The sequence below is a fragment of the Bos indicus x Bos taurus genome, chromosome 13 (assembly GCF_003369695.1).
Source record: "Bos indicus x Bos taurus breed Angus x Brahman F1 hybrid chromosome 13, Bos_hybrid_MaternalHap_v2.0, whole genome shotgun sequence".
Classification (NCBI taxonomy): Eukaryota; Metazoa; Chordata; class Mammalia; order Artiodactyla; family Bovidae; genus Bos; species Bos indicus x Bos taurus.
In genome coordinates, this window is record NC_040088.1 from 72,943,771 (window position 1) to 72,969,021 (window position 25,251).

At 43.4% G+C, this 25,251-nt stretch overlaps 1 long non-coding RNA gene and 2 pseudogenes across 1 annotated transcript; 2 read left to right on the forward strand and 1 right to left on the reverse strand.

The window, feature by feature from the left end:
* The window catches only part of LOC113903702, a 41,402-nt pseudogene extending 34,209 nt beyond the window's left edge, over positions 1-7,193 (reverse strand).
* A 237-nt stretch (positions 7,194-7,430) lies between these two features.
* LOC113903704 lies at positions 7,431-18,585 on the forward strand. The gene is made up of 3 exons (XR_003514274.1): positions 7,431-7,883; positions 12,121-12,193; positions 17,911-18,585. It is a non-coding gene; the product is annotated as an uncharacterized LOC113903704 (long non-coding RNA).
* Positions 18,586-18,589: 4 nt separating this feature from the next.
* Positions 18,590-23,650, forward strand: LOC113902738 (annotated as a pseudogene).
* Positions 23,651-25,251: the final 1,601 nt, after the last annotated feature.

Below are 25,251 nucleotides of genomic sequence, written 5' to 3' on the forward strand. Positions count from 1 at the left end.
AATGACAAGTAGATGCCTTTAAACAGTTGACAGGCCATAAGAATAAATGATTCAAGGCTGAAATATTTCCCAAATTAAATTGACACGAAGAAAAATTATCCCAAGAAATATCACAAATACCTCCAATAAACACCACCACTTGCTAGTTTAAAAAAAAAAATACATCTGATGCCTAACCTATACAGCTACCCCAAAGTAAGAGCCTTAGCTCTGTACATATCTAAACAGATTAAATTTTGTAAAAAAATTTTTTCTTGAGAATATGCTACCGTTCTAACATTGTAATAGTCCACTACAAGAATTATACTTATTGATAGCTGCACTAAGCACTTCTACAAACATCAGTTAACTCATTAGCTATAATGATTCTGGAAAGGAAGAAGTTAGAAATATAAGTAAGGTGCAGGTTTTTCACCAGGTCTTCTGACTCTACTAGTCCTCTTACATCAAACCGCAGTTACTTCTCTAGTACAAACATATCAATACAAAATAAGCCTCTTACTTCACTCATGCTGCATACACTAATGGTAAATAGGTAAAATTTAGAGAGCTCTTCTTAGACAATCATGAGACAGACATGTAAAGCCACAATATCTTCTCTTCTCTACTTCATAACAGGACCTTTATAACAAGTTGCCAAGCTTCAACTGCAACATTATTCACGGTTTACAAAATTCCTGTCACTTTTTTTCCTTTTCTCAATTTCTTAAATTGAAATGCTTCTTTCCCAACAAATTACTTTTCACCTTTTAAAACTCATCCTTCTTTCTAAAGTTGTTCTTGATTACAGCTGTCTTTCCCCAGATAAACAGGTCTCTCTTTCCTTGTAGCTACCTTAGGACTTTATAGATTTTTCAAGTGTATCTTTATCACCTGAATGTACATGTCTACCTTGTTGGCCCTTAGACTGCAGAGGAGAAGCTCTTAAAAATCACCTTGGTATACATAAGTCTTTAGTTCTTTTATTCAATAATTGTTTTTTGGGTTCCTGCTCAGTACGAGACACTGGAGTTTAAACAAAAATGTACATAAAAGGTGTCAGGGATGGCTTTTCGAGAGATACTGCCTGAGTGCAGACTTACGCAGTTCAAGGGAACAGAGGGCAGGTGCGGTAGAGCACGGAAGGCTGTAGCAAGATGGGGAGAGAAGCACACACACGAAAGGGTAAATATTTGTTCAAAGTACAGGGACAGGTGAGGAGGGCATCAGCAGTGGTTCAGGATTCCCGAGCAAAGGACAGAAAGGACGAGAGGTGGAGAGTCAGGCAGAAGTCAGATTATGAAAGCATCACGTGTCACTTTCAGATGTCTAGATATTAATGTGATTTGATGAGTGGTTCATGGTCACATGTGCTGTTGAGACAGGTGACTCGAAATACTACAGGAGATGGAATTTGAAGGGCATACAAATAAATGGGGGGAGAAGAATCTGAAGGCATTAATAATGAAAAAAAAAAAAAAAAAGGTGATGCAGGCCTGAACTGGGGGAGTGTTTCCAGAAATATTTAGGATATAAAACTTTCTGGGTTGAGTACAGAATAAATCTGTATGAAATCAATACATGTACAAATCCTGGGATCCTGAAGGAGTAGACTCTGCCAGTTACTCTATAAAAGGTAGTGACTGACAAGAGAAATGATCAGCATGAACTGTCTGAAGTTGCTTCTATTTATTTGGTGGTTTTCCTATGTCTCATCTTTCAGTGTTGAAAGGATTTGTGTAGGTGTTTTATTTGAATCTATGCTTCTTGGACCTACCAAGCTCATTGGGAAAAAAGAGCAAACAAGGCACTTGTAGAGATGTTAAAAACACACAAAAAAACCACTTTGAGTTTATAGCTTGTAGTCACTATTCTAGGAGATAACTGAGAATCTTGTAAATGCAAAGGTAACTTCTACAGGTGAGGAAAGAAAAGAAAAAAAATAGGAGTGAAAAAAGAAACAGTGTATGATTTCTTACCATAGCCCTGATTGTATGACTGATTGAAGGCACTAAATTAATTGGTATTTATGGACAGCACGTATTAGATGTGATTACTCAAAAGACTGGGCATCCCAGTAGAATAAGAACTGGTTTTCTATATACTGCTTTTAAATGATACAGCACTCCTTAAAACCAACATTCCTTCTGAACTATTCATTTATTACAAATAATAAAACAAGTTGATATATTAGATGGATACAACTGAGGAGGTACTATGTAGCAAATTTCCCATGACTCCCATTATCACTGGGAAAGTCAATTCTAAAATACATAAAGTCATAGAAAACACAAGAAATATTTTAGCATTTGGCTTCACAGGTGCTCTTGCAGTCATACTGAATATAATTTATAACAAATACTTATGAATTAACAGCTATGTAAAAATATAGCTAGGAAGCCACAATTTGAGAAGGCAATCTCTAGATGTCTACCTAGGTCTCCCAACTAGATGCAAAATTCTGAATATAATCCTGCTACCCACTCTCAGGTATGCTACATACTAGCCTAAAAGTTAGGAGAGTTTCTCCTAACTCTCTTTGTCACGTATGATTGTCTTACTATGGTCAGAGGAAGAATGCAAACACCTTCCTAAGAAATGCTGTTTGGCTGTAGGTTGCATAAAAGGAGTCAGCACACGGTAGATTTTCCCACAACATTTAACTTTGGAAACGTCAGTGCCCAGGTGGCCCAGGACTGAGTGCTCTGGGCTTCTTCACTACCTTCTTTGCTTTCTGTTTTCTGGCAGCTGAGACTTGCACAGCTGATGGAGCGTGTAAGTCCCTGCCAGAAACACCACTCCAATATTCACCTTTTGTTTATCTATTAAGGTTGTCAGGGGAGTGTGTAATTTCCTTGGTTTTGTCTTGTCACAGCAAACATTTGAAGCGACGGACATTAAAGCCCTCAGCGTCACAGCTCTTGGACAGTGTTACAGCTCCATGTTACAGCTCAGTTTTACTTAGAAAATAACGGAAAATACATCCTCGAGGCATGAGGGCATGCCAACCCAAAAGACACGAAGAGAAGAGAGAAAGAGAGAGGGAGAGAGAGAGAGTGTGCACGCACGGGAGAGAGACCCCCAGCCCTTTGGCCCCTCTTTTTATGTTTTTTTCCTCCCCCTGGACTTGCCCCATGTAAACTGGGCTAGCCAGGAGTGCTGTTTGTTCTACCTGAGGCCCTCACTCCGGTCCTCGGACCTTCCTTTGTTCTATCTTTGCAGGCTCTACCCTTCCTTGTCTTTTAGCCACCGCCATTCTGGACTCCTTTTTCCTATTCTAACTACCTAACAAGGTCATCTGTCCCAATTCTGTGGATGCTGACTGATTTTTGGTCATTGATTGTGAAATCAACAGACACTGAACATCAACTTGCAAATGCCTAGCTCTCTGACAAGTCTCATTACTGAGGCTCAAACTAGTAGAATCCCAACCTGAAAAATCTGGAAACAAAGTCTCCATTTATTAGAATGTGAGGAAGAATGCAACTCTGAGGACCTCCTACAAACTTATTTCAGAGAATCACTTCCACGACCTCCTGTCCCCTAAACTCACTGCTCCTTCACAGCTTATTGTATCTCACACATCACTGCCATTCATGAAGAGATGCTAACCAGTGCGTCTCATTTTTTCTACTTTTTACTTTTCTAGTGTTACTTACATCGATTCACTCAATCTGTTCCCTATTCTGTATTCCATAAGAACTTTATGAATAATTTAATTGCCACGGAATTATTAGATATTAAAAATCTTGCATGTTTCAAAATCAGTGTGGTATTTATTGAAAATAACACTTCTAGCATTTAGGGAATGAACTCTATTAATCTGTTTTGTTTCAAAACTTAGTTTGGTTTGCTACATCATGCTAATGCTTCAGAGGATTTCTGTGAAACAACTGCCAAAAAATCAGCTATCTCAAAAAAAAAGAAAAAGAAAGTCAATGCCTTCCATATTCAAATTAGTCTACTTCAAATAATAAATACCAGTACAACATATACGTCTGATGCCTGAGAGTTACTTAGAGGGGTGGGGTTTCCCCTACTTCTAGCACCACCACCCTTCTCCCCCACCCCCAGTATTCTCTGGAGCAACAATGATCTTTTCTCTTTTCAGTGGAAATACACTGGAGCCATGTAGAAGGAATTCTCTCAAGTGTCCTCATCAACTCCAAACTCACCTCCCTAAGGACTTACTTTCCTCCCTTCCTCCTGTCACTAGAATCTCTCCTTTCCAAAGGGTAATCTCTGGATCTGCGGTCTGAATTCCTCCCCCTTTACATTCCTTCTATGGATCATCTCCACCACTTCTTTTTCCCTCTCTGCTTAGCAATGGTATCTTACACCTGTAATTGCTACTTCAACTCCTTGCTTCCCTCTGGCAATAAACACACTCAGAAAGAAAAACAAAATAATGCTTTTTCTTGACCCTGTTATGTCTCACACTATCCAATGCTCTTCTTCCAGATTTCTCTAAAGACAAGGCTACACCCTTGCTACTCAGAGAGCCTGTTAGAAACACAGAATCTCAGACCTTCGGCTCAGCCAGTGCACTTCCCACAAGATCCCCAGGCAACTAATTCAAATGTGAGAAACTCTGGTCTACACTGAGTCTGCTTCTACATGACTTCAACTTGATTTATTCTTCTAAATCTTAGCCTCAACTTACTCTCCAGAGAAGGCAATAGCAACCCACTCCAGTACTCTTGCCTGGGAAACTCCATGGATGGAGAAGCCTGGTGGGCTGCCGTTTATGGGGTCGCCCAGAGTCGGACATGACTGATGCGACTTAGCAGCAGCAGCAACTTACCTTCACTCTGCCTTCACTTTGGAGACACTTCCCTCCAAACTGAAACTGCATTAGAAGTTGGAAACTTGCCAGTGGTCACTGTATCAGGCTGTAGGTTCCTTGATCTCCCCATCACAGTCTCTGCTCTCTCCTTTCCAGTTCTCTTGTTTTGGCCTAAGTGACACCATCCTATAAAACAGCATCATCTCATATGACATCAATTTGCACACATTTACAGCTGAGCGCCTATGCCCATGTTCCTGCACAGAGGCTAACACACAGCTCTGCGTGCCCAGGGACCTCAATCCTGAATGCCTTCTCACAGCCAGAAAAACAGTAAGACAAGGAAAACTCTGCTGTTCTTCTCGGACAAGCTCACTTCAAATTCATCACCCATGTCAAATACTCTCCCCTTTTCTAAAGACCTATCTTCTTTCTTGCCACCTTCCCCCATAGACCCTTGCTTCCTTTTCCTTCATTTCCTCCCTGTACCCTATGGCTCTCTCATCCTTCATTCCCTCTTTCCTCTTATTTCTCAACCTTCCTGAGGTTGTAGAGTATCTTGAAACAGAACTAATAATTTTTTTCTTTTGGCCATGGATCACATGGAATCTTACTTTCCTGACCAGGGATTGAAACTGCACCCCCTGCATCAGAGAGTCTTAACCACACAGAGTCTTAACCATTGGACCAGACTGCCAAGGAAGTCCAGGAACTAATAATTTACCTCCTTAAATGGCAATCTCAATTTAATCTGTGGCTGACACCTGATAAGATACACTATCTCCCTCCTCGTCTTTTTTGTCACTACATGTCCAACAGGTGATTTTCTCTGGCTGTTGGAATATGTCAGCAGTCCCGTTTTAATTCAACGTTCTGTCAAATGACTTTTCTATCAAATCCAGTTCTTACCTTCTACTTGTCTGTTTAATGTCTTTTTTTCTTCTTTGATCAGCAGCTCCAGATAAACGATCCACATACTTCTGTGGAAGGCTCTCAGAGATACTCTGTTAAAATTAATACTGAGTTGTATGAAGATTTCCTAAACCCTTTCTAAGAAAATACCCTGCTTTTAAAAACTGCCCACGTTTAACCCAGGTAAGACAGGTTTTGTCAAGATCCCACAGCTGCTAAGTGTCAGAACCAGGATGCTGACTTCAGGCACGGTGCTGGATCACCAGGCAGCAGCCGCCTGCAACGAAGAGAGCAGGCCCTTCCTATCGCCTCCCATTGGTGCCACCTTCAAACAGGGCACCCTTACTTTCTGTTACTTCAAGTATGGCTGCCATAAAGGTACTTCGCACATCCAAAATGCTTTGTATTATTAGCGTAAAAATGAAAGTCGCTCAGTCGTGTCCGACTCTTTGCTACCCCATGCCCTATACAGTCCATGGAACTCTCCAGGCCAGAATACTGGGGTGCGTAGCCTTTCCCTTCTCCAGGGGATCTTCTTGACTCAGGAATCGAACGGAGGTCTCCTGCATTACAGGCAGATTCTTTACCAACTGAGCGATCAGGGAAGCCCTTGTTAAAACATCACTAAAGCAAACTGCTGTTGTCATAAGCCCACAGATTTATCACTACCCCCCATGCTTTTGTCTCTTGAAATGTTCCTTGAAGATCAACTTGACAATCCAAACCCAGTAATACTTTCAAGTTTCAAGAAGTATCTTTTCAATGCCGAAGTGGTAAAAAAAAACAAAAAAACACAATTCAGCCTGTTGCTCTCTGACGCTCTCTAGCAATTTTACACGTGCACATGTACCGAAGAAACATACATTTGGTTGGGAGACTGGGACTGACACATACACACTACACACTATTGTGTAGGAAATAGATAACTAATGAGGACCAACTGTATAGCACAGGGAACTCAACACTCTGTAAGAGCCCATACGGAAAAAATGCTTTTAAAAAGGGCGGATATACATATATACACATAATTGATTCACTCTGTTGCACACCTGACACTAACACAATATTGTAAATCAACTGTACTCCAATAAAAATCGAGGGGAGAACAGAAGGAAGAGACACAAATATTTGGCTACAGACTGACCTGGAATAATGCAGCAATTTTTAGATAAACGTCACTTCAGAACCCAAAGTGTAGGCTAGGAAAATCAGGATATTGTCATTATCTTCAAATTAAAAACAATTAGGAGCCCGGTGGCAGCGGGCCGCACGCACTCGCCAAACCCACCGCTGGTGCATGGCAGCTTTCTCCCGGCGCCTCGCCGGCCCCACGCGGAGGGGGCCCGAGTTCGACCGCCAGCTGCCGCCCCTCAGGCCAGAGGGTGATCGCCCGCCCTCCAGGCTCTCAGGGCCCCGGGGCGCCGGCGCGCGTTTCCCACCAACAGGGCCCCGTTTCCGGCTCACACGCCCCCTGAGGAGCAGGCCCGGCTCGCCGCTCAAACGCACCCCTGCTCCCGCTCCCCAACGGCCCGGCTCCCCGCTCACACGCTCCCCTCTCCCCGCTCCCCAACGGCCCAGCTCCCCGCTCACACGCACCCCTCTCCCCGCTCCCCAACGGCCCCGCTAGCCGCTCGCGCGCTGCCCTCACCCCAGTGCGCCGGGCGGCGCTCCCGCTCTCACAACCCAAGACGCCGGCCCGCGCTCCCCGGCCGCACGCCCCCCGCGCAGGCGCCCGCCCGGCTCGCCGCCCGCACAACCCCGCCCCCAGGCACGGGCGTGGTGCTGGCCGCTCACACGCCCTCTGCGCGCCGCCAACCCTCAAAGAGGCCCGGCCTAAACTCTCCGCCCGGCGCCCGCGCCGTGTTCTCCGAGAAGCCCGTGGAGCCGGCCCGGGAGCTGCCCCGCGCGGCCGAGGGAAGGCTGCCTGAGGCGGGGCGCCGTGAGGGCGGGGGCGGGCGGGCGTCTCCCGGGGCCAATGCTCTGGAGCTGCACAACCGCGTGCGAGATGGCGGGTGTGCCTGTGGTTCCACTCCGTGGCTGTGGGCAGGTCGGTTTCGGCGGCTTCCCGCGCGCCGGGGACGCCGCCACTTCCTCAGCGACCCCCGCCGCCCCGCGTCCTCGAAGCCTCTGTGCGCGCGGGCTGCGCGGTGGGCCTCTCGCCCCGGTGGCGCGCGGAGAGACCGGGAGACGGGCTGCTGGAGCTCAGGTGCGCGTTACACCAGGGAGGTGGGGACCGGGTAGCCCGGGCATTAGAGCCGCGCCCTGAGGGCTGCGGTGAGTGTAGCCCCACCGGGGAGCCGGCCATGCAAACACCCTCCCCTCCCCACCAGGGAAGGGCAGGCGGCAAGGGGGCTCTGGGGCGGGAGGCTCGCTCTTCACTCCCAAGGCATTTCAGAGGAGCGATGGGATTACTCTGTGTTTAGATAGCTGTTAGAGCGCTAGGGGCTCATCTGGTAAAGAATCTGCCTGCAGTGGGGGAGACCTGGGTTCAGTCCCTGGGTTGGGAAGATCCCCTAGAGAAGGGAAAGGCTACCCACTCCAGTATTCTGGCATGGACTCTCGCAAAGAGTCAGACTTTGCAAAAAGTCAGACTGAGCGTCTTTAACTTCACTAATTAAGGGGCTTCCCCACTAAATAAGGGGCTTCCCTCATAGTTCAGTCGGGGTTCGATTCTTGGGTTGGGAAGATCCTCTGGAGAAGGAAATGGCAACCCACTCCAGTATTCCTGCCTGGAGAATCCCGTGGACAGAGGAGCCTGGCAGTCCACAGTCCATGGGATTGCAAGAGTTGACACGATTTAGGGACTAAACCACCAGGCAGCACTTTGGGGAATGGATCGGATAGAAGAAAGACTGGTTCTGAGTGGGTTATAATAGACAGCAGGAGAGATGGATGTGGTCAACAGCCCGGTCAGGGGTCACTGAACACCGTGTCCTGAGACGACAGGACTTGTAGGTACAAGGACAGGGGTGGAGGTGAGAGGAGTAGCGGGGGAGGGGAGGGACCGCGTCTCTGGAGGCTTCTCTCAGGCAGCAGAGTAAACATCTGGCGGTCAGCAGGAAGAGCCTTTGGGTAAGGTGAGTTTTGTTTTGAACATTCCAAAGCACTTAGTCTGACACTTGGGCCATTTAACAGATGGGGAAGCTGAGCCACTAGGAATTAGGGATCAAGTTAAAGGACATGTCTGAACTTGTAGCTGTTGGAAGCGGAGCCGCAACTTGAACAGTTTTCTTCAGTTCCAGTCTGTTATTCTTGCAACTTCAGGCAGTTACCTTATCTAAAAAGTTAGGAGACCACAGTGGGAGGTTCACTGGAGAAGTAGTACTCAGAGGGGCCTTTGTTGTTCAGTCCCTAAGTCATGCCCCAGTCTTTATGACCACATGTACTGAGGCACGACGCCAGGCTTCCCTGTCCTTCCCTGTCTCCCTGAGTTTATTCAAATTCATGTCCATTGGGTCAGTGATGTCATCCAACCATCTCCCCCTGTGTAGCCCCCTTCTCCTTCGTCGTATCCTCAATCTTTCCCAGCATCAGGTTCTTTTCCAGTGAGTTAGGACTTTACATCAGGTGGCCAAAGTATTGGAACTTCAGCTTCAACATCGGTCCTTCCAAGGAATATTCAGGGTTGATTTCCTTTAGGATTGACTGGATTGATTTCCTTGCTGTCCAAGGGACTCTCAAGAGTCTTCTCTAACACTATAGTTCAAAAGCATCAATTCTTTGGTGCTCAGCCTTCCTTATGGTCGAACTCTCATATCCGTACATGACTACTGGAAAAACCATAGCTTTGACTATAGGGACTTTTGTCTGCAAAGTGGTATCTCTGCTTTTTAAAACGCTCTCTAGGCTTGTCGTAGCTTTTCTTCCAAGGAGCCAGGGTCTTTAAATTTCATGGCTGTAGTCACCATCCGCAATGGTTTAGGAGCCCAAGAAAATAAATTCTGCCACTGTTTTCATTTTTTCCCCATCTATTTGCCATGAAGCGATGGGACCGGATACCATGATCTTAGTTTTTGAATGCTGAGTTTTAAGCCAGATGTTTGAGAGGGGTGGAGTCTTTCCAATAAGTCCCCACTAGGGTGGGAAGACTAGGCCACGTGGGAAGAAAGGAGCCCAAAGGCGCAGTGCCCACAGGTGCTGGCTTTTCAGAGTGTGAGGCCAGCGGTCTATTTCGCTCAGACTTGAATGTTGGTTTCCCACTTTGGGAAGTGGCAGGGTGGAGGGGGGGAATCAGGGGTGAACTTAGAAGTGTAAAATCACTGGCTTTTCTGGGTCTTAGAGGGCGTCGGTGCACCTTTTCTTGCAGTCCTGGCTGCCTTTGGGGGCTGGCCATTGGGACAGCTGAGCTGGGTTAGACTAAGAATTGGTCTTGATCTGATTGACCCCTCACACCCTGGACGCACACATGCTTTTGAGAATCATTCCTCCCTGGCAGATGGTAGCTGGTTTAGGGCAGGGACTCTGCCTTTTTCATTCCAGAATCCCTCATGGTTAGGTGCTGTGTTTGGCCAATTGGAATGATGCACTTTGTATCTGCAGAACTGATAATCGTTTGAGTCTTTAGGAAAATTATCTTGAGTTCTCAGGGGCTTCCAGCTGGAGGTGAGAGCACAAAATGTTGCAATTCCCAGTGTAAATTTAAAAAATTTTAAGTCTTAAAAAAAAATAAAAATTTAAATCTGAAAACTCAGTTGTATCTTTACAAGTTTATTTCATACTTGTCTTTTGTGTACCTGCTGATCTCCTAATCGTGTAAGAGCTTCAGCTGTCCCTTAAAATAATATATGTGATAAAAGGAATATTTCAGTGAATTCTAGTAAATCATACTTTTCCATGATATCTTTTTAACGAGTTGATGAAAAAGTAGGTACAAGTCATGCTTTCATTTTTCATTAGAAATCATTTCTTACATCCAAGCAACATAATAGTGTAATTTTGTAGTTATACCCATAGTGCTAAAGCATTTATTTTGGCTCTAACAGTAGATGAGTTGCTTATCATTGTTTTGTTTTGAGGTTGTTTTTTCTTTCCTGGTTGTCATTGTTACAGCATTATTGGGGGGTTTTTTGGTAAAAATTTTAATTGGAAATACAGTTTACTTACAGTGTTTCAGGTGTAGGGGTTGCTTGTTGACAGACATTATGTAGCATTTATGAATTTTATAATTCTAATGTTTTTATCCTTCCAAGGGAAATTTTTTTAGAAATTTGCCAAAGTAGGTAGCAGAAAAACTGCTTTGGCCTTTCTGTTTTCTATCCTAGCAGTGTGTAGGTTTTTGTTTTATTTTGTTTTGTTTGGTAGTAACCTTTTAAGATCCTTTTCCAATAAATAATAAGTTATTTCCATGCTTTTTCTTGTGTTATTACTTCTGTAGACTATTGTTTTTTTGTCATTAGTTTTTTTGAGGTATAATTCATGTACAACACAATACACATTTTAATAGAGTTTTGACAAATGTATACAATCCTTGTAAGCAGCAACGCAACCAAGATTTCTGCTATCCCAAGGATTCCCTGTTCTCTTCTGTGGCACCTCCCATCTGCAGCCTTAGGCAGCCAAGGATTTTCTTTGCCCTACAGATTATATTTGTCTTTTGTATTGTATTTCTGCAGTCAGCATGCCAGCAATTGCAAACTTTTCTGTACAGGGCCAGTGAGAAGCATACAGTGTGTGCTCCTTTCTGTCTGACTTCTCAGTACAGTGTCTTTAAGAGTATCCCTCATGACTACGTTGATTGTGTATTTTGTTAGTAATTCATTCCTTTTTATTTTTTTTAATAGTGGTAAAGGATACAAAACTTAAACATTGCCATTTCTAACCATTCTTCTGTGTCCACTTCAGTGGCATTAATTATATTCCCATTGTTCTGCAACCAGCACCCCTGTTTCCAAAGCTTTTTCATACCTCCAGATAAACTCTATTGCTTTTAAGCAGTAACTACCGTCTCAGCCTGGTAGCCTCTAATCTACTTTGTTTCTGGGAGTTTGCCTATTCTAGACATTTCAGATAAGTGGCATCATACAATATTTGTCCTTTTGTGTCTGGCTTATTTCACTAAGCAGTGTTTTCAAAGTTCGTATTGTGTATGTATCAGCACTTTTTTTTGACTGGGTAATATTCCATTGAATAGACATACTTTGTATGAACATAGGTTTTCAGTTCTCTTGAGTGTATACCTAGAAGAGGAATTGCTGGATAATATGGGAATTCGAAATTTGACTTTTTGTGGACCCAGAAGGCTGATTTCTGTAGGGCTGTACTGTTTGACATTCCTCCCTGCACTGGACAAGGGTTCCAGTTTCTCCGCATCCTCTCCAACACTTGTCATTATAGCCATCTTAGTAGGTGTGGAAGGACTAGTGGTTTTTCATAAGGTACATAAGCGTAGAGTATTGCTACAAACTTGGTGGGGGAATTAATGAGTGTAATTTTATATGTTCCAGGAGGATGGACTGAGGCAAGTTCTGGAGGAGATGAAAGCTTTATACGAGCAAAACCTACCTGATGTGTAAGTTGGTAAGTTGATCTTTTAAAACAGGTTAAGAAATATGATATTGATGTCATATCATCTTAACATTAGTTTTTAGATATGATTTTTTTTTAATTCTTTGTGAGCCTGATCATACCCTAGCTATGCAGAAGTAGAAGGATTTGTGTTAATGGTTGTTATGTCTCTAGGGACCAAATAGTGCTGGCCCATGGTAGCTGTTCGGTAAATGCTTCTTGTCTGACTGGTGTGACTTAAAAGGAATTAGGGTGGATGCAAAAGAGATGACCTGGGAGCAAGTAACAGACCTGACGAGTGAAGTGTGTTGTTTCCTCTGCTTGTTTTCATCAGGTGAGGTCTTAGTGGGTCTACAGGGAGAACAGGCAGTTTGCAAATTTAGCAGGAGTAGCAGTGACTTGCAAAAGCTTGAGTGAAGTTGCCTGGGAACTCGTGCTGCGGAACACTACAGCTTGGTAGGTTAGAGGGTTCTGGAGTTGCAGACTGTTTAGAGCCAAGCATGGTAGTTGGCACAGAGGAGAATTTGAGCTGAACAACAGACTTCAGAAGACCTGCGATTGGGTGAAGAAGACTACTGACTGCTGGAGGAAAATTGAGTTATTGAGAGCTCATCCTGGAGAAAAGTATGTCTGCAACTTGAGATTTCGTCCCTGGCCTTGTTAGGTAGTGTTTTCATCAGTTAGTTGGGCACAGAAATCAGTAGCGTGTTGTTAGGGTGTGTGGAGTACACAGAACAGTAGGAACACTTTGCAGTGACTGTGTTTAAGGATAGATACTGGTGAACGAGGAACTTATCTGCAAGAGGTCTGCAGTAAATGTAAGGGAAATGGCAAGTCCTGCACTCAGGTTCCCAAGTCCTTCATTTGTTCATGCAACAGATATATACAGCAGTTATGAGCTGATAAAGGGCTCTGGTGTTTCAGTTGTAAACAGCAGAATCAAGAAGTTTGCCCCCGTGGCCCTCAACAGTGTCATGCAGAAGGCAGAGGTTAAATGCAGGTAAAGCGGATCCGAGTACCTGCCGTGAAGGAAAACACCACACTGGGAAAGAGAGAGTCATGCACTGAAAACACTGGTAGATTGAGAAATCCTGGAAATTCTCTCCGAGGAAGAGATTCTTCAGCTGGAGCCTGAAGAAGTGGATTTTAGCAACGAAGTTACTGTGGGCAGAGAGCATTCTTTGGAGGAAATAGCATGTGCAAAGGCCCTGAGTCTTGAAAGAGGATGGGATGCTCAGGGACCTGGTCATTCCCAAAGGCCAGTGTGGCTGGAACTCAGCAGGCTAAGGGCGACACCAGGGGAGATTTCTAAGCATGTGGGGCCAGTGGTGGCATGTTTGTGTTCTGAGGACCACCCTGGCCCCATGTGGATAGTGGATGGTGGTACTGAGAGGAAGCATGGTGGTCATGGAGGTGGCAGGAGGGGTGAGCCAGACTAGGGGAAAGGAGAGCAGTTTACACACCTGTTTAGGAGGTGACTGAACAGGCCTTGGTCCGGTAAGGGAATGATTTTCCTGTATTCATACCATGGGGAAATTCAGGATCCAGAATTCTGTGCCCTATCCTCCTAGTTTGGTTCTGGGCAGGACAGTCACTATTACCAGTTTCTGGTTAAAATTCTTTGTCGGAAGAAATCTATTCTTATTTAATTGTTCATGTGGAAATGTGACTTTTTAAGGAAGTTCTTGTGTTCTTAATTAAGAACTTTGATGTTAAGTTGGGTGTATTTTATTTGTACTGTTTCATTATAATCAAGAGCACATTGTAAGCAGCGTGAAGAATAAACCTAACGTTTGTAGAGTGGCAGAAGTATCTAGAACAGATCTAGAAAACATGGTACATCTATGTACATGGTCCATGTACATCTCTACGTGGTACAGATCTAGAAGACAGGGAACATATATTTATCTCTATTTTCAGGGCCTAGAGCAGGCACATACATTTTGTATTTATCTCTTTCCTTTTAAAACTGCAAAGTAGATACTTAGTAATTTTGTACACCTCCTTTTATTTTGTCCCCCCCCCCCCTTTTTTTTTCAATTGTGGTAGAGGTAGACACCAGGTAGCTCAGTGGTGAAGAATCTGACTGCCAGTGCAGGAGGTGCATTCCCTGGGTCGGGAGGATCCCCTGGAGAAGGAACTGGCAACCCACCCAAGTTCTCTTGCCTGGAAAATTCCATGGACAGAGGAGCCTGGCAGGCTACCGTCCATGGGGTCAGAAAGAGTCAGACACGACTTAGTGAATGAGCACACATACCACTGAGTGTATTCAGAACATCTGTAGTGTCATATCACCACCACCACCTTCTCCAGAACTCTTCATTGTACAAAACTGAAACACCACACCCAGGAAACAATTGTAGATCTGATTGGAAAGGGTGATGCTTGTCTGATATCTAAGGAGACATATATTTTATAGGGGAAAACCACAATGTTCTCCCTCTCTGTGTCAAGGACCCTAAAGTACAAACATGCACAAGATCAAGAACCATTTCTTGGACGAGTGGAGGAGGATTTGACTTTAGAGTCCTTTGCTCCCTTTATGGGAATGAGGATTTGAAAGTACTGATACCATAGAAAGAGGACTCCGATGGTATGGGGAGGGAGGAGAGAGGAGGGTTCAGGATTGGGAACACGTGTACACCCGTGGCGGATTCATTTTGATATATGGAAAAACCAATACAATATTGTAAAGTTAAAAAATAAAATAAAATAAAATAAAAAGAAAAGAAAGAAAGAGGACTCCATAGGATGAGAACATGATATGAGGCCATAATCTTATGCACCATGATCAGAGATCAGCTCAGTCGCTCAGTCGTGTTCGACTCTTTGCGACCCCATGAATCACAGCACGCCAGGCCTCCCTGTCCATCACCAACTCCCGGAGTTCACTGAGACTCAACGTCCATCGAGTCAGTGATGCCATCCAGACATCTCATCCTCTGTCGTCCCCTTCTCCTCCTGCCCTCAATCCCTCCCAGCATCAGAGTCTTTTCCAATGAGTCAACTCTTTGCATGAGGTGGCCAAAGTACTGGAGTTTCAGCTTTAGCATCATTCCTTACAAAGAAATCCCAGGGCTGATCTCCTTCAGAACGGACTGGTTGGATCTCCTTGCAGTCCAAGGGTCTCTCAAGAGTCTTCTCCAACACCACAGTTCAAAAGCATCAATTCTTCGGTGCTCAGCCTTCTTCACAGTCCAACTCTCACATCCATACATGACCACAGGAAAAACCATAGCCTTGACTAGACGGACCTTTATTGGCAAAGTAATGTCTCTGCTTTTGAATATGCTATCTAGGTTGGTCATAACTTTCCTTCCAAGGAGTAAGCGTCTTTTAATTTCATGCCTGCGGTCACCATCTGTAGTGATTTTGGAGCCCAGAAAAATAAAGTCTGACACTGTTTCCACTGTTTCCCCATCTATTTCCCATGAAGTGGTGGGACCGGATGCCATGATCTTTGTTTTCTGAATGTTGAGCTTTAAGCCAACTCTTTCACTCTCCACTTTCACTTTCATCAAGAGGCTTTTTAGTTCCTCTTCACTTTCTGCCATAAAGGTGGTGTCATCTGCATATCTGAGGTTATTGATATTTCTCCCGGCAATCTTGATTCCAGCTTGTGTTTCTTCCAGTCCAACGTTTCTCATGATGTACTCTGCATATGAGTTAAATAAACAGGGTGACAATATACAGCCTTGACGAACTCCTTTTCCTATTTGGAACCAGTCTGTTGTTCCATGTCCAGTTCTAACTGTTGCTTCCTGACCTGCATACAGATTTCTCAAGAGGCAGGTCAGGTGGTCTGGTATTCCCATCTCTTGAAGAATTTTCCACAGTTGATTGTGATCCACACAGTCAAAGGCTTTGGCATAGTCAATAAAGCAGAAATAGATATTTTTCTGGAACTCTCTTGCTTTTGCCATGATCCAGCGGATGTTGGCAATTTGACCTCTGGTTCCTCTGCCTTTTCTAAAACCAGCTTGAACATCAGCTTGAACACAACCCTGAAGAAGTTGAAGTTGAACAGTTCTATGAAGACCTACAAGACCTTTTAGAACTAACACCCAAAAAAGATGTCCTTTTCATTATAGGGGACTGGAATGCAAAAGTAGGAAGTCAAGAAATACCTGGAGTAACAGGCAAATTTGGCCTTGGAATACGGAATGAAGCAGGGCAAAGACTAATAGAGTTTTGCCAAGAAAATGCACTGGTCATAACAAACACCCTCTTCCAACAACACAAGAGAAGACTCTACACATGGACATCACCAGATGGTCAACACCGAAATCAGATTGATTATATTCTTTGCAGCCAAAGATGGAGAAGCTCTATACAGTCAGCAAAAACAAGACCAGGAGCTGACTGTGGCTCAGACCATGAACTCCTTATTGCCAAATTCAGACTGAAATTGAAGAAAGTAGGGAAAACCATTAGACCATTCAGGTATGACCTAAATCAAATCCCTTATGATTATACAGTGGAAGTGAGAAATAGATTTAAGGGCCTAGATCTAATAGATAGAGTGCCTGATGAACTATGGAATGAGGTTCGTGACGTTGTACAGGAGACAGGAATCAAGACCATTCCCATGGAAAAGAAATGCAAAAAAGCAAAATGGCTGTCTGGGGAGGCCTTACAAATAGCTGTGAAAAGAAGAGAAGTGAAAAGCAAAGGAGAAAAGGAAAGATATAAACATCTGAATGCAGAGTTCCAAAGAATAGCAAGAAGAGATAAGAAAGCCTTCTTCAGCAATCAATGCAAAGAAAGAGGAAAACAACAGAATGGGAAAGACTAGGGATCTCTTCAAGAAAATCAGAGATAGCAAAGGAACATTTCATGCAAAGATGGGCTCGATAAAGGACAGAAATGGTATGGACCTAAGAAGAGATGGCAAGAATACACAGAAGAACTGTACAAAAAAGATCTTCACGACCCAGATAATCACGATGGTGTGATCACTGACCTAGAGCCAGACATCCTGGAATGTGAAGTCAAGTGGGCCTTAGAAAGCATCACTACAAACGAAGCTAGTGGAGGTGATGGAATTCCAGTTGAGCTATTCCAAATCCTGAAAGATGATGCTGTGAAAGTGCTGCACTCAATATGCCAGCAAATTTGGAAAACTCAGCAGTGGCCACAGGACTGGAAAAGGTCAGTTTTCATTCCAATCCCAAAGAAAGGCAATGCCAAAGAATGCTCAAACTACTGCACAATTGCACTCATCTCACACGCTAGTAAAGTAATGCACCGTGATATTCGATCTCTTATCTCATCATGAAAAAGGGATTCCAAAAAGTGAGGCAAAAGTTTGTCTTTTGGAGACAATGGAAATTAATCAGTGTGCAAAACCCAGTGTGCCACATGGCTAAACACAAGAATGGGAGTGTGATCCTAGGCAAATTAGTTAGGTATTTAAATTCTTTCTTTTTTTTTTAATTTAAGTTTGTCCACACAGCTTGCAGGATCTTAGTTCCCTGACCAGGGATTGAACCTGTGCCCTCAGCAGTGAAAGTGCAGTGTCTTAAACATTGGACCACCAGGGAATTCCCTGACTCTTTTCTATTTTATCCTATTAGCAAAAGCTCTGATGTGGAGGCAGAGCTAAGTACTATTTAGGTAGGTTAACTACTAACCCAAATCCTAACAACAAGTATGGAGTCAGTTGTTAGCTGGCTTTGAAAATTTGACTTGTACTCAATAGGCATTCTTTTCCTTAAATGTCGTATCAGGAATAACACAAAGTCAAGTGGACAGGGTGATTTAATACCAGCCATCAAGTTTCAACACTGGTTTTTGCTAAGAAATCAGCACTGCACTGGAGCCTACCTGTGAGCTTCTCTGTGTTTGTGGGGGTGGCAGGGAGCAGTGGAGGGTTCCCATCCCAGTGGGTGTCAGAAATTCTTCGAGATGTCTCTCTTCTATGAGCATTCTGAATTTTCTCTTTGTTTCCATTTAAACATTTTTTATCATGGAAAATTGCAGTATTCTTAAAACTGGGGAATAATATTACAACCCCCACCCCCATGGAGCCATCATATAGGTGAAACAGTTCTTAACATTTTGCCATAATTGCTTCATCTTGTTTTATGTGTCTAGGCTAAACATTAGGCATTTTACCACTGAATAGTTTTGTATGCATCTTTAAGAAATAAGGACCTTTGGGGCCTTTTCTCACTGTAGAATTGACCTATGACCACTGTACAATTCTCATGCCTAGAGCAGTGACCATCCCTTCACAGCATCCATCCAGTCTATTCCTCTTTTCCCTATTGTCCCAAAGGTGTCCTCTTACAGTGGTTTGTTTGCCTCCGGAACCAAATCAAAGTCCACGTGTTACCTTTCCGGTGGTTCAGTCTAAAGCCTCTCCTGATCAAGACAACTTCTGCTCCAATGCTGTGTTAATGTTCTAGGTATGACCGGCTGCTTCGGATTAGAGCCCTCAGGTGGGATTATTGCAGTGTCTTGCCAAGTGCTTTACGATTGCACATGTCTGCTGAAGAGGTAAGTTAGCACTTGTTCAAATTTGTAAATTCAGACACTGGCTGAGCTTCTGGCTCAGCTTCTGTAATAGTATTTATAGTATTTGTCTTCTTGTTTTAACATTTGCTTTTCAGTAGTTTTTGGTCTGTTTGAGAATGGTAGGAGTAATTCTAAATGCTGTATGGAAAACTACTATTAACAAAATAAAGGGTCCCGTTATGTTAGTTGCTAGAGATCCATCAGTAGGGTTCAAAACTGGCATTAGTATTTGGAGATTTTACATAAAATATGTGTGTGTACATACTTTGCTTGGAGCTTCCCAGGTGGCACTTGTGGTAAAGAACTTGCCTGCCAATGCAGGAGACATAAGTGATGAGAGTTCGATCCCTGGGTTGGGAAGATCCCCTGGAGGAGGGCTTGCAACCCGCTCCAGTATTCTTGCCTGGAGAATCCCATGGACGAGGACCCTGGTAGGCTACAGTCCATAGGTTCACAGAGTCGGACACGACTGAAGAGACTCAGCAGGCACACATGTACTTTGCTTATGTTTGTGAATATGTGTGATGAATTCTTGATTTGTCCAGTCACTGAGGCACAGGATTTAAGGACACAGGATTTAAGGCAAGCAAACTCGTGTAGAAATGTTGGCTGTGCTTCTGTGAGATCCTAGGCAGGTGACTCCATCTCTCCCTGTGTCTAAATTGCCTCATTTGCAAAGTGAAGGTCATAGCAACTGCTGCAATGACTTCAGACACTAACGACCTAGTTAGACCAAACTTCATAGGTTAAGACTGCCCTGACTTCAGATACCAGCTATGGTTTGGGGGTTCCTAGGGCCGCTCTCTCTTCTGACCAACTGGCTGCAAATTCAGAGGTTCCCACTCTCCCCTCAGGTTTGAGGCTCTTAGCCTCTTGATATAATTGCAGAGAGGAGAGGGGAGCTAGAAGTAGGGGTCCGTCACCTGTGATTCAGTCCGTCATAGTTTGATCCATCGATGGAGCCTGTTTCGTGACACTCGAGGGTTGTGTGAGCTTCCCTGGTTGACATGACATCATGTGCATTGTTGCACAGCAGTGTGCCGGGAGGGTGGTGTGTCCTGATTCCTCAGGGAGAGGAATCAAAGCTTCACATCTGGGACCCTCCCAGACCTCACCCTGGGTGTCTCTTCCTTTGGCTGGTTCTAATTTGTAGTCCTTTCACTACAGTACAACAGTGGACATCAGGACAGTGCTTTCCTGGGTCCTGTGAGTCGTTCTGGCAAAGTATTAAACCTGAGGGAGGGGTGTATGTGTGTATATATGCACGCACACACTTTACTAGAGAAGATCATGAAGATGTTTTTCTGTACAGTCTTTTCGGAGTTATCTTGTATTATTTTTCACAAGATATCTACGGTAGTGGAGTAGATTTTTGTGAATAATGTACGAGCCAAGTTGTATGTCTGTGTTTGGTGGTGGGGGGCTTTCTTTTGTCTTAGTCTGTTTGTCCTTGTACCGATTTCATACTTAAATGATTGTAATTTTGTAATACTTCTTAAGTAATTTTCCCATTTTGTTCTTCTTTCTCAAGTGTCTTGACTATTTTTGGCTTTTTGAATTCCATGTAAATTTTAGCCTTATTTGTCAAGTTTGATATTTTTAAACAATTGGAGTTTTGATTGAGAATGACTTGGATCTATAGATCAGTTAACATTATTATAATACTGAATCGTTCAGTCCTTGAAAGTGATATATCATTCTGCATTATTAGGTACCAATATGCAGAATGACCAGTACCTACTGTTCTAGGTACCAGTGGTTGGTTCATAATAGGCAATCAATATTTGTATTTGGAATGAATGGTCATAGTAAAGATGCATGTGAGCATGTGTGCTGTTTTTGAAAGGCTTAGTATACAGTTTCTGCAAGTTTATTTTCTTACAGCTTTGTCAAATGGCCATCTTTATGTTTCCAGATGGACTGGTTCAATGGTTACAAAAAGTCCCTTGCTACCTACATGAGGTCATTGGCAGGAGACCAAGGTTTGGACATCACACAGGATATGAAACCTCCAAAAAGCCTATGTATAAAAGTAAGTAGACCTTTAAAAAAAAAAAAAAAAGGTGTTTCTTTAATGCATAGAGTGTGCTTAAGTGAAGTGAAGTCGCTCAGTTGTGTCCGACTCTTAGCGACCCCCTGGACTGCAGCCCACCAAGCTCCTCCGTCCACGGGATTTTCCAGGCAAGAGTATTGGAGTGGGGTGCCATCGCCTTTTGTCCAAAGGAGGGGGTATATGAATATATACTAGTGTATATAGACATATAACTTGGAGATACCATGGATTTGGTTTCTGACTCAAAATAAAGCAAATATTCACTAAAACGTGTCACACAAATCTTTTGGTTTCCCAGTGCATGTAAAAGTTATGCTTGCACTCGTCTATTGAGTATGTCTTAGCATTATATACATATTTTATTGCTTAAAAAATCCTGCTCTCTGACAATGCAGGGTTGACACAAATCATCAGTTTGTAAAAAAACAAATCAGTATTAGAGAAGCACAATAAAGCAAAGCACAAACGAGAGAAGAAACATAAACCCAAGCCAAAACTTTTGCTTGTAGACGGTGGTGGGAATAGGATTGAACAATTAAAAATTTCTGGCTGTACCTGTTTTTAAAGTTTTAACTTTAGAACCATGTAAGTGTTTTACACATTGTTAAAAGAAAATGAAATCAAAGTGAAAAACCAACCCAAACTCTCTTTGGCATCTCCTTCAGTTTCCTTGCTGTCTGTGCTGACCTACACATATATTCAGAGATTTGGCATTTTTCTTCCTCCCCATCAGAGCTGTAGGTACATGTACAGTGCCCAGCTACTTGATGGTTACTCCATAATAAAAAATAATTTAGATATGATAAACCATCAGTTTTTCTTTTCAGGTGCGGTGTCTAAAAGACTACGGAGAATTTGAGGTTGAGGATGGTGCTTCAGTGCTATTCAAAAAACATAGCCAGGTATTTACCGTCTTAGGATACTTTAAATTTTGTAAGGGTGTCAAATGATGGAAATGTTGGAATCAGTAGCAAACTAAATACCACCTTCGATGATCATTTGTGTCATAGGTATTAAGTTTATCATAAAATATCCTTTTATCCTTTTTCTAAAAACTTGAAGCAAACATTGCATAAAGTCAGAAAGGGATAATACAGTTGACCCTTGAACATCATGTAGGGATAATGGGTGTAGTCAGACTGCCCACTGCCCACAGGCTCTAGACACACGGGCTTCTTTTGTGGCAGCAGGCTTGGTAGTTGTGGCGTGTGGGCTCTGTGGCATGTGGATTCTAGGGTTTGTGGGCAGAAGCCTTCCCCTTGATGCGACTTTGTCTCTCAGTATCAGTCTGTAAAACTGGAGTAACTTAAAAGCATCATCTACTGTAGTGGACATCAAGGGGCTTCTAACATGTCTGAGCACATCTGAAATAAGTTTTCTATAAAATCTGTTATAGATCACCCACATAATGTGAAATACTAATAGGGAGACATTTTCCTACCATACAGTCCTTTATTCTTGACTCTATGGGGCATGTTTCTCATCGCCCAGAAATGAAAACAAATGTCTTTAGTAGACATTGGAATAACTGTTCAGTGAACAACTCCATCATTTTGTGTTTTTTTTCTTTTTTTTTCTCTTGCATTTCATAGTTGTAAGACTTAAAAATTCAGTTAAGTTAGACATCAGTCCTCGGCCCATGGGTCTTCAGGACTGGTTGGCAGGAATTTCTTTGGTCCCACGCGAGGCCTTTGAGTTTGTAGAGAACTGTCAGGCGCACGGTGCTGCTGAAATGGCATCCGCTTCCTTGAGTACTTGCTGTACTCGCTCCTTCGGTTGCTTTCTAGAGTTCTCTATGCTGCACTTTCTAATGCACTGTTTTTCGTTTTTACTCAAGTATCTATGTCTGTCTGGTCTTTGAGATTTCTTTGGTCACCTGTGAGCTTAAAAAGTCTTCTTGCCTCACTCCCTGCACCTCCCCATACCGGAATTTAATAAATGTTCCCTTTTGTGTTAAGCCTTGCTGTTTGGGAGGGAATGAGACCTGGAGATGCCATTCCACCTCAGAATGAGAGCAGTGTGCTCTCAGGAGATATGGAGGATGAGCCTTAACCGGGCACCACCTTCCTCACACACAGTGTGTGGCCAGCATCCTTAGGTTACAAAGACTTTTCATCCTTGAAAAATATGGGAGAAGAGTTGCACTGTTAGAAGAGGAATGACCGTTCAGACATAGATCCTCGAAGAGGTTTAATGGAGAATACACTCCTTCTGTTTGCCTTCTTAGTGAACTGTTGCCACACCCTTTGTGGTCAGTGGCCCAGATCACCTACCTGGCTTTCCTGTGTTTAAATCTTAAAATGCAAACACTGAGGAGAATACCTACTAGAATTCATAAGTCTTTAGTTTAAATTTAACTTAAGCAAGGAATGAATTTGTGTATAAAATTCAGATTTTAGCACAACTCTAAGTACCATCAATTTTGGTTGATGAAAATAGCAAATATACTTAAGCTTAGCCTTTAACTACTTCACTGGTGCAGTTTGAAATATTCATCGTGCACTGCTGCTTTTTAATGACACAACATGTATTTTAAATGCTTTTCATTCCTCTCTCTTCCTCCTCCTCTCCCCTCAGCACTTTTTGTCTCGGTGGAAGTGCAAGCAGCTGATTAGACAAGGCTTCTGGAGCATGTGCTGTCATGACCCCTGGCCGGATGGCTGCTAAGACTCCCTCCTGGTGTGAGATTGCACCCAACCAAGGTCACTTCTCCACCTCTCTCTCTACCTCCCCAAGGCCCACTGCTTTTTGGTTCTAAAACGGAGACATTCTTTAAGCAGGAATGTTTGGCGGAGGAGTATGGTTTGTTTGTTTTCTTTTTTCTTTTCATTTGGATGTTAATTTCTCTTTTTTTCGTTTCTGAATATAATTCCATTACCTTCCATGGTAAACATATTTGTGAATCTGTGTTGTCTGATTGTACTTTGAAGTATCAGTTCTCAAAAGAGAGTTTGCACTCTGGCCATACAGAGAATCCACACACACCCACTCTGCTGTCCACAGTTCTAGAGCAAAGTCCAATATCAGGGTTCTAGCAGATGCTGTGCTTAAAGAGAATGCTTCCTGGCTCGTATACTGCCATCTTCTCATTCTGTCCTCACAGCGTGCAAGAGGTTTGATTTTTCTATGGTACAGGATTCTCCCCTTTGTGTAGTAAGCTGTATCTGTAGTTACAACGTTCCTACAATTCCCAAAATACTATCCTGCGTTTCAGTTTCATGAAAGTAAACATTTGTTAGGTGTTCATCTCTTTTAAACATTGAGGAAGAGTTTCACCTAGGTGTATCAGATCAGATCAGTCGCTCAGTCGTGTCCGACTCTTTGCGACCCCATGAATCGCAGCACGCCAGGCCTCCCTGTCCATCACCAACTCCCGGAGTTCACTGAGACTCAGGTCCATCGAGTCAGTGATGCCATCCAGCCATCTCATCCTCTGTCGTCCCCTTCTCCTCCTGCCCCCAATCCCTCCCAGCATCACAATCTTTTCCAGTGAGTCAGCTCTTCGCATGAGGTGGCCAAAGTACTGGAGTTTCAGCTTCAGCATCATTCCCTCCAAGAAATCCCAGGGCTGATCTCCTTCAGAATGGATTGGCTGGATCTCCTTGCAGTCCAAGGGACTCAAGAGTCTTCTCCAACACCACAGTTCAAAAGCATCAATTCTTCGGTGCTCAGCTTTCTTCACAGTCCAACTCTCACATCCATACATGACCACAGGAAAAACCATAGCCTTGACTAGACGGACCTTTGTTGACAAAGTAATGTCTCTGCTTTTGAATATGCTATCTAGGTTGGTCATAACTTTCCTTCCAAGGAGTAAGCGTCTTTTAATTTCATGGGTGCAGTCACCATCTGTAGTGATTTTGGAGCCCAGAAAAATAAAGTCTGACACAGTTTCCACTGTTTCCCCATCTATTTCCCATGAAGTGGTGGGACCAGATGCCATGATCTTCGTTTTCTGAATGTTGAGCTTTAAGCCAACTTTTTCACTCTCCACTTTCACTTTCATCAAAAGGCTTTTTAGTTCCTCTTCACTTTCTGCCATAAGGGTGGTGTCATCTGCATATCTGAGGTTATTGATATTTCTCCCGGCAATCTTGATTCCAGCTTGTGTTTCTTCCAGTCCAGCGTTTCTCATGATGTACTCTGCATATAAGCTAAATAAGCAGGGTGACAATATACAGCCTTGACGAACTCCTTTTCCTATTTAGAACTAGTCTAACTGGTTCAGATTGTCCAGTTCTAACTGTTGCTTCCTGACCTGCATACAAATTTCTTAAGAGGCAGATCAGGTGTTCTGGTACTCCCGTCTCTTTCAGAATTTTCCACAGTTTGTTGTGACCCACACAGTCAAAGCCTTTGGCACAGTCAATAAAGCAGAAATAGATGTTTTTCTGGAATTCTCTTGCTTTTTCCATGATCCAGCGGATGTTGGCAATTTGATCTCTGGTTCCTCTGCCTTTTCTAAAACCAGCTTGAACACCAGGAAGTTCACGGTTCA